Source organism: Euprymna scolopes, chromosome 15 (genome assembly GCF_053919585.1).
Source record: "Euprymna scolopes isolate OS-2025 chromosome 15, ASM5391958v1, whole genome shotgun sequence".
NCBI lineage: Eukaryota > Metazoa > Mollusca > Cephalopoda > Sepiida > Sepiolidae > Euprymna > Euprymna scolopes.
This window is the reverse complement of record NC_136496.1, coordinates 101,437,454-101,450,169: the sequence shown is the minus strand read 5'-3', so window position 1 is coordinate 101,450,169 and position 12,716 is coordinate 101,437,454.

The following is a 12,716-nucleotide window of genomic DNA, read 5'->3' as shown; positions in this document are numbered from 1 at the left end:
ATGTATTTTTTAATATAAATGAGCACTGAAGAGTTTTTATTTTATTTTTTTATTTTTTCTTTCACACAAAGTTATGATAGGGAAAAAGGCCGACAATATGGCCACCCAAACAAGTGCTTATGAGAATGGATTAAAAAAGAGAAAGCTTTTAAAGATAATGGCAGCAGATGAATGCCCATTTAGTTTTATTTTTTATTTTTTCATGAAAAATTATTGCATTTATTTTTTTATAAAATAAAAAAAAAAACTAATAAACTAAACTCATATAAAGGAAATGCTATTTTTAAGATTACAATAATAATAATCTCTTACCCGGTGTCGATGAATGAATATTTCAACTGATAATATTAAAACATGACAAAGAATGAGACTTAGTTTTTTCAAGGAAAAAATTCATACACGCATGCACACGTGTGAGTATATGTATAATTATAAATAATTATTTTTATACCTACAGACACTAGTGTTTCATCCTTTTGAAATCATCAGTGTAGGGAGTTACAATTGCCGCTGGTTGTGAGATTCAAACCCCAACCCACACAGCCATCTCTCACTCTACAAAAAAGAACTAGAAACGCTCTAAGCCTAACAATATTTCAAGCCCAAATCATCATAGAAAAAACAAAAACTACACTTAACAAGAACAGAGATTGCCAATTCCTATTAGAACTACAGGAATCCGAATGCAAAGAGAAATCAAAAAACTTTGTTCAAAGAAAAAAAATCTTGCTGAAGACTTTACCCAACAAAGAAAAAAACTCATGAACCAAAACAACACACATGCAAAATTCAGCAGAAAACTGCTAAACATAGAAAATTGCATACCAGCGGTAAAAAACAAAACATCCCACCATCCATAAACGAACACATAAAACAAAAGTACCATAATGCATCCAACAACATGCAAAGAAATCAACATAACATCCAAATCATACAGCAACATCTATCGATATGACAACCCAACCCCTCGGCATGTCACGTGTGATATTCCGTTCCTATCTTTGGTATGTTTCTGAATGATGATGCTAAAAAAGTGATTGACTTGTTTTAGCACTATCTTCTTGTTGACTGTTTTCCTCCTATTTATAGCCTTGATCTTTTCAAGGCCAAGAGGCATCTCATGTCTCTGTGATAATCATCTTTCATTCTTGTTTCTTACATCAAGTGGCTTCATGCCTTGTTTGGAATAATTTCCATTTTAAAAAAAGAGAATTCAACCACCAAAATTCCAAATAGATACACTTTATAATGATACACAAATAGATACACTTTACAATGATACACAAATAGATACACTTTACAATGATACACAAACAAATACACTTTACAATGATACACAAACAGATACACTTTACAATGATACACAAATAGATTCACGTAACAAATAAAATCATCAAAATTTATTCAATACTTTAGTTTCTCTTTAATCATCCCCGAAATGATTTTATTAGAAATTGGAGTTGCTCAGGCATTTTGTAGACAGGAGTGCGCTAGTTCTAGTCCACAACCAGAATAATAAAGAAACAAAAAGCAAAACTTGACATCTTAACCTCATCCAACGCAAGTGCAACAAAATAAAAAAAAAAATTATAGAAAGAAACTCCTATAAATTTGAAAACCCCACAAATACATTCAAAGATGAAAAAGTAGTTAGACTTCAACTTAAATGCACAACATGCAACAAATCCTGGCGCTCAGCAACAGTATTTCCTTACACAAAATACTATTAAACTTCCAGATAACAGAACATTCTTTGCTTTACAACACATCCACTATAGCAAGGTGAATGTAAAATCACGTCGATATATCAAACAGAAGATTATTCCTTCCTTAATATGAGAAAAAACTGTAGACAAATTCACACAACATTGAACAAATTATAACACAACATACAAACACATTGTATGGAGTATATGTGTGAATATGTATGTACACGTACGAGTAATTGTACATATGTGTGGAAAATATACATACCATGTAGATCCCAAAGCAGGTGCACATGATCGCTGGCGAAACCATACAAAACACAAACATGGAGAATGAAAATACAAGCTCATTCACAAGCACTACAGTAAACAGAAATACACATCGATCTTCAAAACGCAAAAAACATACACCTATGGAAAAAGCAGTGCACATGTGCTCACATACGCAAATAATAATAAGTATACATGCACACATACCTCGCAGGAAAAAGAAAAGACCATTAAAATCAATATCTTTTCAATCTACATACACAAACTAATACCCATTGAAACAATCATATACTGGAAGTAAAAATCTGTCCTAAACACTAATAATAAAAACATTACTAACTTATTAAATGATTAATAGAGATAACCTAATGATGTTTTGCATTTAGGCATCTAAGCCTCAAATAACTTAAAAAAAAAAAAAAGCTTTAGTGGCCTCACTTTTTTAAAATATAAATTTTTCTCTTATTGAATCTATATATATTTTTTCCCATTTTACTTCCAACGAACTTCTTAAAAATCAAGGAGGCTTCTTCTTTAAGCTAACACTTGATCTCTATATGTAATGTATAGATAGGTCACGTGGTAGCAAATACTGCTGGAGAGCTAAATGTTTTGGTTTCAATTCTAGGTGATGGCACCAAAATCGTGTTTTTTTTTTTTTTTTTTTTTTACTTTTTAAATTGCTATTATATATTGGGTACAATATATTAATCAATATGGAATTGGTTCTATAATAATAAATATAAAATCTTCATAAATTAAAATATCATATTTAAGTATATTTTATGACTCATCAACACAAACATTTATATACTTCATTAATTTTTTTATACAAGATTAAGAACACAGACTTAATCAATGGATCAACACTGCTGAGCCTATTTGCTGGTTTTCTAGTATGAAAAAATAAGAATAAATGTTCTTTCAATTCAACATTATGAATTACTATCCCTCTATTACCAAAGAACTCTTCAATAACGTCATGGATTTTCCTCTCTTCTTTCTGACATTTTAATGATGAAATAGATATTAAAAAAAAAGTAGAAATTCTGTTATTAGTAGAAATGAAAAATGGGTTAAAAATCAAGCTGGACCATTTAATATTTCCATGGGTTCTCTTTAGATGGCCTAAATCTATAAATTTGTATTCCTGTCCGTATGTTTGTTCAGAATTGGATAATTATATACAAAAGGTTCATTACTTTCCTAATTAAGTTTCATGCTAAAAACTTACTTGCATAAACTTTATTTCATTTATTATATATATATATATATATATATATATAGTATTATTTTTGCAAAATATATGCTGAAGAGGTAATCTTTGCATATTAAATTTAAGGAAAATCGATTTTACTAAATATCTGTATGTTAGTTACCATTTATAGTGAGAGAATTATTTTAAGTGTTCTATTTAAGACTGTTATTTAAAGTTGATTTATATTGATAATATATTTAATTTATTTTGAATAATTATTATTATATTTTCCTTCGTACATCTACTGGTGGTCATTTTTTTATTCTTTTCTTTGGTTTTAATTTTTTTAATTACATTTAAACGGGTGTTTGGTAATTTCGGCAGATAATTATATTAAAAGTAAAACCAATTTCCTTATTTCAATATTTTATCAGAGGGTTACATTTTTATTAGACAGAAACAAACAATCCAATCCAATTATGATTCTTTATTTAAAGCAAAAACAAATTTTCCAGCATTATTTTACAATTTTGCAATTAACGCTGTGGTCCAGTGGAATAGGAAGTTTTCATGTTTGTGTACACCAACTGGTGGTTGTTTTTTTTTATTTTTTATTTATTTATTTTTTTTTTACTTTTTTACTTTTAAATAGGAGTGTTTTGTAATCTGGTGGTTGTTTTTTTTTTTATTTTTTTATTTTTTTTGTTTTTTTTACTTTTAAATAGTGTTTTGTAATCTGGTGGTTGTTTTTTTTTATTTTTATTTTTTTTTTTTTTTACTTTTAAATAGTGTTTTGTAATCTGGTGGTTGTTTTTTTTTTTTTTTATTTATTTTTTTTTTACTTTTAAATAGTGTTTTGTAATCTGGTGGTTGTTTTTAATTTTTTTTTTTTTTTGTTTTTTTTACTTTTAAATAGTGTTTTGTAATCTGGTGGTTGTTTTTTTTTTATTTTTTATTTTTTTTGTTTTTTTTACTTTTAAATAGTGTTTTGTAATCTGGTGGTTGTTTTTTTTTTATTTTTTTTTTTTTTTTGTTTTTTTTTCTTTTAAATAGTGTTTTGTAATCTGGTGGTTGTTTTTTTTTTATTTTTTTTTTTTTGTTTTTTTTACTTTTAAATAGTGTTTTGTAATCTGGTGGTTGTTTTTTTGTTTTTTTTTGGGGGGGGTGTTTTGTAATTTCGGTAGATAACTATATTAAAACAAAAAACAATTTCTTTATTTCGATATTTTTTTATCAGACGGTTATATTTTTATTAAAAAACAACAACCAATCTAATCCTATTACAATTCTTTATTTAAATCAAAAACAAAAAAACTTTCATTTACATTTTTTTTTTGCCAGTTTATTTTTCATTTGCACTTAAACAGGATTCAAAGTTTTTTCAACTTTGTATTATTTATTTGGCATTTTTTTTTACAACAAACATTTCTCTTATTTCAAGGGTTACGGAAATCACATTTTCTTGATGTAACTGCTATTTTTTTTCTTTAAATAAGACAAAAAAGTCATAACTAATTATTTATATAACATAAAAACATTTATTTCGGTTAACACAAATTCTACTTTGGTATTTTTGAAACTGAATTATTTACATTTTGTTTTCGTTACAACAGACTGTAAAGACAAAGACTTTCTAGACTGAGGTAGCATTAAAGAAATTCACTTAAACTGGTATATAGTCATATAAAAGTGCTCCACATCCATAGAATAGCTTCTCTTTGTATCCATTCTGTCAAAATATCTAATAGAGAGGTTGTCACGTAGTTCTTTTGGAAGGGGGAGGGCGGCTATTTTTGTGTTTTTATCCATTCTTATATTTTTGAAATCGTTGTGGGGGTAACGATGTAGTTGACATATTATAATGAAAAAAATGTTCAACATTCTTAGTATAGCCGGTGCATCCAAATCAAACTTTATGCCGATCTGGGCAACACTGGGTATCCATGCGAGTATATTATATAATCGCGCTAAAGATACAGAGGTAGAAACTATCAGCTTGTATAGGGATGATGAACTTCTATTAAAAAATGCTGATGGCCCTAAATGCGATAGGATTAAAAAAATTATTATGAAAGAGATTAAAAGAATTAATCTTAAGGTGGATATACCCTCAAATGTTAAACTAACTCTGAACCTTAACAAGGGAACATATGGACTGTATCAAAAGTCCAACTATGTCCACCTGCTCTCAAACCACCCTAAATCGATAATCAAACATATCTCCAAATCTATCAGCAGAAGAATCAGTTATAACTCCACAACGAAAGAAATTTTTAATAAGCATAAGAACTTTTATAATAAGGCCCTTAAAAACAGTGGATATAAAAAAAGCTCAATTAGAATATATTGAATCTACACATAAAAGTATGTAAAAGAAAAATCATTTGGTTTACACCTCCCTTCCAAACTAATCTAGGAAAAATATTTTTAAATCTCATTAAGCTACACTTCTTAGTAATATTCTTCACAAAATTTTTAATAAAAGTACTATTAAATTAAGCCATAGCTGCAGTAATACTTAAAAAAAAAAAAAAAAAAAGGATAAAAAAAACACAATAATGAAAATATAAATGATAACACAGAATTAAAACCTAAAACCTGCAGTTCTATTAATAAATCTGAATGTCTCCTCAAATAGAACTATCAAGCTAACATTAGAGCGCAGGAAAGTTCTATCATCAACAAGTTTTATATAGCTCAAAAAGCAATATTTTCCAACAAAAATATACTGGCCATAAAGTTTCATTGTTAATTCAAATTATAGTGATAAGACATCACTTGCTTAATCTTATAGAGAACTAATAAGAAATAATTTGACACCAATTGTTAACTGGAAAATTTAAAAAATAAATATAAATGCTGTCAATCATTAAATTCCTCTTGTTTTCTTTGCTGAAATGAAAAATTTTTTATCATGAAATTCAAGGATAAAGATAGGCTCTTGAATAAAAAAACGAGAATGTAGGCATTATAAATTGCATCTCCTCAAACCACTTCTCCCTCTTAATCTATCGTCAGAAAGATCTTATCAAACCTAGTTCTTGTACTACGTCTACCTTGTAGTACTCTTCCTATTTACTGAAATCTTCACAAATTGGTAAATTTACTATACTTATAACTACACCATCTTTATTTCTGCTTTTTTTTTTTTTATTGGCTGACATGCTTCAGATATTTATTTTCTCTTTATAATTATTTTAAATATTGATACTTTATGCTTGGAGGTGAAGGGGTCACTCGGCGGCCATTTGAAAAGAATACAGAGAACAAATGGAAAAATATGTATAATTTTATTAGTGGTCGCATACAGGATGGGATTCGGAAAAGAGTCTCTACTTAGAAAAATTTCTTAAGTTTTTTGTGGGCCATGTCACCAAGTGACAAAGTTTCTCCTCTCATTAAGGTCAAAGTCTCTTTGCCAAAAAATCTCTCGAACAAGTATCTTGAGACGAGACTCTCTCAATTGGGAGCCCTAGGTGAGAGAATCCGGTCAGCATCTGCCAGTCCAAAAAAAAAATGCTTCTAAATATATAATGTTATCAATCCAGATGTAGACCCGGCCAGGCCACTGGTTAGTTTTTAACCAATCAGGGGAATGGCCAGATCCAGATCGGGCTGTCAGCGTATTATTTTCGGAAAGGACATCTATAAATATAAAAGCGAAAATGTATGTATGTATGTATGTGTGTTCGCTTTTTCTGTATGTCTACAAAAGGCTTTTTTCAGAGAAGCGGTCGCTCGCCTAACAACTTTTTAAAACTTTTTATATCACATTTAAATCGTAATATCTCAGAGTTGTCAACTGAGCTCGCCTGTCTATTTAATTTGCTCGACTTCGGGAAGATAAATATTCAACAGTTTTCGCTCGCCGCATGTGGATTAAGCCTTTTCCTATAATTAATTCTGGTGGTATTTTTCCGATTTCCCCCTACCCCCGTGTTCCGCAGTAAATGAAATGCTACTCCGCAGTCAACAGTTGACCTCATTAAGTCATTAAAACGTGCACCTGCCAAATCTAAGTAATTAAATAAATTCAAACGCGTTTCCATTGGTATGTCGCGGTGGTGCAATGGTTAACGTTGCACGCTTTTTTTTTTTTCACACTTTAATTTACAATTTTGCCTCAAGGGTTCCGGTTCGATCCTCGTACTTACCTACCAAAACATTTTTTTTTTTATATTTAATTCCCATTCTTTTCCACATATCCAGGGTGACCCCGTCCCCCCCAAAAAAAAAAAACAAAACAAAAGCTAAATGGAGGCCATCTAGAACATCTGCTGTAGAACGGAGAAAAAAAAGCCAAAGACCCTAGTGTTTTGATGTGATGTTTTGAATATAATAAACTAGTTATGACCAAAGTTTCATTTCATTCGGACAAAACACTAAGAAACAGAGCCTAATTAGAGTTGGGGCCCGTTTTTTTTTTGGGGGGGGGGGTCACCCTGTATTAAAGACCATTTTCTTTTTTTCTTAATGACATACGATGTGACCTTCTGAATCGCTGAATAATTTTCATTATGGACTAAGCTATTGTATAAGCAATATCGCCTGAAGATGTCTGTAGTTACAAGTAACTGGCTGACCGAAACATGCTCATGAATGTATAGTGACCTATTAATGCTTGTGTAAAACAAATAAAAATGTGTGTGCGCGTGTGTGTCCACTTGAGAATTATCTACAGTGTAAGTATTGGACATTAAAACTAAAAGACTCCAGGGATTCTATTAGCTAAAGTGGGTATAATTTCTGTATGATCTCACCACGTCAGCATGGAACTTCTGGAGGCAAATACCTTTTTTTTTTTAAAATGGCATCCCATTTTCTGGTTGGTCAAATCTAGAACCAGATATTTTTCCTATTGGTTGCATCCTACTAAACCTGCATCATTGCGTATGTTTACAGGATCGCTAAGAGAGAGCATGATACTGGGGAACAGCTGTTAAAAGGGAGAAAAGCAATTTGACAGAAAGCAGATACTGAGTGCTTGTAATTTATTATTGGGTTAATCAATGTAACCTCTAAATATTATTTCAAATTTTTCTTCTATAAAAGATATCTCTGTTGAAAACCTAATGAAATCCATTTTCCTTCCTTGACCAGATATACAATTTTCACAGAAAAGAAAAATGTACAACTTTTTTATATGTCTACATAAGTGAAGAAATGAGAACTTTTTTTGCTGAAAGACTCCATAGTTTGAAACGATTCTTACAAAATGAATATTTTTTTCCGTCATTTCATTCTTTTTAATTATGCATGCAACAGTGTTAGTTTCATAAGATACAAAAAAAATAACTTTAAAGTTTTGAACTGAAATAAACTTTTTAAAAAAATTTAACTCAATGTTTTTCCTTTATTTTATTTTATTTTTTTTCAAATAAAAATACAAAGTTTAGAATAATTTGTATTTTAAATTCCACAAAGAAAAACAAGTTTCTTTCATTTAAAAGAAAGATTTGATTGTTTGCGTGTGTACACTAATCAAGTTATACGACATAACATCGGCACAGTTAAATGATGCTGAGCCTGGTCAATACTAAAATGGTGACCATTTGGGAATAGTATGTGCTCTTTGCTTCTCTCAGCATTGTGTCGAGTCGTCTTGCCACTGGATTCAAACAATGCCAATTCAGGTGAGGTTGGAGATTGTGCAATCCTTGTTTCACAATTACACGTGCAGCAACATTTACAGGAGTTATCCATTGTCGCTCAAGATTGAATGGAAGCAATGACTAATTGTCAATACATTTTAGAATTGTTATATTTCAATAAACGTCTATTTTTGAAGTGTCCTGATTTTTCCAAGCTGATCTTGTGAAAAATAGTGGACTAAGGAGAGATCCTTGGTGGACTAACCTTTTCTATGGAGTCTATCATCGTGACATCCACTCACTCGACTAGCGTTCATATACATACATTGTTCAAGACGTACAAGCTACTTCTCGATGCCACCTTACATATTATAGCACTTCTCTAGGGACTTTGTTGAAAGCTTTTTCCCGATTCACTAATGTTATGTAGAGTCTCCTGCCCACACAGACATCTCTCCTGTAGTTGGCAAATAATGAATGCAGCATCAATAATGTTCCTACAATGCCAAACTACTAATGATTTTTTTTTCTGCTACATGTTCAATTTCATTCCTTTTTCTAGCAGCTTTAAAATTACCCCATGATTGTGCGTCTTTGTAGCAATTGACAACGTAATTCTCACTCCAACACTCTGCACTTCTCTTCTAATGTTTGCTCTGTCTGACGGAATGCTGACCTTATCAAAAAGCTTTCAACATCTCAGCAACTGTTCCAGAAAGCCCTACAGCTTTGCCATTCTTCATTTTGCCTAAAGCACATTCTATTATACCTGAACTGATCTGTGGTGTTGGGCCTAATGTTTGATGGTCCGTGTCCCAGAGGAATGCAACATTAAGCAATGTTTCATAATGATGTTGTTGGGCTCTATGCTTGATCGGAGCCGCCCGTCATGATTCTTTATACATTTCACACTTAAAAACATCCTGATTCTCCCTGAAGATAATTTGCAATAGAAAAGATTAAATTTCATCATCTGTTTAGGGAAAATATTGTTCTTGCTCAGAATTCCTCCCATATTAAAAAAATAAATAAATAAATAAATAAAATAAAAAATTATGATATACATACCTATCAAAATATATCCCAAAAAAAATCACTAAAATAACCAGGTAGTTTAATTTTTTATAAAGAAAATCATTAAGTGATTAATGGAAATTTGTAGGCATTATAAATCTAGTAATGAATTATTCTGTTTTTTTGTTAAATATTTTTCAAAATGGAGGTGAAACAAAGTGACTATTTCAAATTCTCATAAAATTTTATTTTTCTTTATAAAAGTAAAATTACTTGATCAATTTATGTAGTTTTTGGAATATATTTTCATTTCGTCATGAGTACGTATATCAGATTTAAAATTTTACTTTTTAATGTAGGGGAAATTCTGGACAAGAACAGAATATACAAAAGATGTTAAATTTTATAAAAATAAGAAAAAAAAAAAAAACTATATTTATATTACAATAAATTTTTTTTATTTTCACTGTTTATATAAACATTTTTTATTTTTTTTTTAACTTTCTTCCAGTTTCCAGCATAAAATTTAACACCAACTCCAAATTCTTTGTGCTGTTGTATTTTGTTGCTGTCATTTAAAAGTGGGCCTGTTTTTAACTATGTGCATATTCATACTAAACAGAACATTAAAATATATGGAGGCACAATCCGATGAAAATAATTGATCAAATTAAAGTTGTGAAAAAAAAAATTTGTTAATTTGGGATGGAAGTGTTTTAATGAAAATACAAAATCAAAAATCCTTAAAATGTTCTGCCAATTAATGGAATACATCATCTTATTCGGTGTAAATAACTTAAAAAAAAAAAAAAAAAAAAAAAAAAATTACTGGAAATGAAAGATGTTTTTTTAGTTGTGTTAAAATAATTTTTGTTCTAGTTCTTTGTTATATTAAGGATAGTTATCTTTGAACAATTCAAGGACAACCTTAGCAAGTGGCTATCTTGCAAGATCAGAAGGTTAAGTCTGACAAAATGTGTGAAATAAAAAAACAGGAAGTTGAGAAAAAAAAAAATATGAATCATGCAAGGAGTGATATCATTGCGAAAGTAGGAAAAGATTTTGTGAGAGAAACCTGACTGGGAAATGGGTCGAACAGACGATAACATGACATCCTAAAATTAGTTAAAAAAACCCAAAAAAACAAAGGTTGTCTCTCTTTACCACCGTGCCACAACAACAGCTAAGACAAAAGGAAAACTTAATGTAATCAGTAAGAACCATAAATCCAATGCAGGTAATTTTAATTTCCAATCAGGTAAGTTTTTTTTTTTTTTTTAATTAATTTGAAATTCTGCTTTCTGAATTTGAAGGTAAAAAAAAAAAAATATAGTTTCCGTTATTAGAAATTTCAGAGAGATATAATAGGTAATATATATATATATATCTAAAACCTAACTTGGTTTAATAGTAAACAAGAAAAATTAACACGGAAACAATTAAAAAAATAAATAAAAACCTTTTTAAATAAAAAAAAACTTTGATCCTACTGCATCTTAATATAATATATAAACGTTTGCAAAACTGTTTGTACAAAAAAAAATTGCGTGGTGAATTCTATTCACTGTACAATATCTTTGGGGGGGGGGGTAGAGATTACGACTGCGCTACCTAGCCCAAGGCCAACACAATGCTCGACAGTGTTGGACTTAATGCAAGGTTCGACCCTGTGAGCATGAACAAATGCTCGAATCACATAATGCAGAAGGGTCTTATGGTTAGATAGCCAGACACTTCAAGAAAGTCAAGAGTACCGTTGCAAGCACCATAACGTGCAATAGCCCAGGCGACAATAATGTGCAAGAAAATACCAAACCACAAAACAACACAGCTACTTTTACCACTGAAGGCATGGTATATTGGGACTGGCAACAGGCACAACTCAAGAGACGATGCAGAGGCCTGGTAGGAGAACTGTGATCACTGACGAAATAGGAAGGAAAATAGTATGCCTGGTGGAAGAGGAGAATACAATAATTTTAACAGAGATAAGGAGCCATTTACTCATCCGGTTTGAGAAGAATATCCCCGCTACTTAAACAAGCAGAAGCTTACAGTAAAAAAGACGCAGATCATACCGGCAGAAAGGAACTCAGAGTGAACAAAGAGGCTGAGATTTGAATATGCCCGGGAGTTAAGACGGATAACCAACATGCAACCAGGAACCTAATTAATATTTAGATGAATCAGGTTTCAACTTGCATTTGAGGAGGCAAAAGGGAAAACACTACCAGGAATAAGTCTGGTGATAACTGTGCCTGCATCACCAGGAAGAAATCTAAGCTTATTGAAAGTTGTTTCCAGGGAAAAGGTGTGGTACTACGAGGTGTTCAATGGTAGTATAAATACTGAAACATTCAGGTGGTTTCTGGTCGAATTGACACCTACCTTACCTGACATGGTAATCATGGATAACACACATATACACTATGCCATCATAATAAAAGATGGACTGGCCAAACGTAGCATACCCCACCTATTCTTGCCTCATATTTGTCATTCTTAAACCCCATAGAAATGAGTTTCACAAAGATTAAAAGAAAAGCGAGATTGTCGCAGGTTAAACCACAAAAAGAGTTGATACAAGTGATGATTGAAGGTATCAAAACTGGGTGAGATTTGAGTGGGTTTTACAGACGGATACATTGACATTTGCCTGAATCCCGCAGATATTGAATTATTTACCAAATAATATAATCTCTTTTTAATGTGCTATTTTTTTTTGTCGTTAATGGTTAACTATTTATCTGAAATCCAATTTTTGGCAAATAAACATAACTTAACACTATTTCACGGCTTCTATTTAGTTTTTTATGACCCCAGGCAACGGTCGAGAAACTCTGCTAGTATATCTATAAGAATAAGAAAATGCCTCTAAGCAAATTAGAGAACTTCAAAGGTTTACTTTTGGGAGTCGGTCCGTATAAAACATCATAT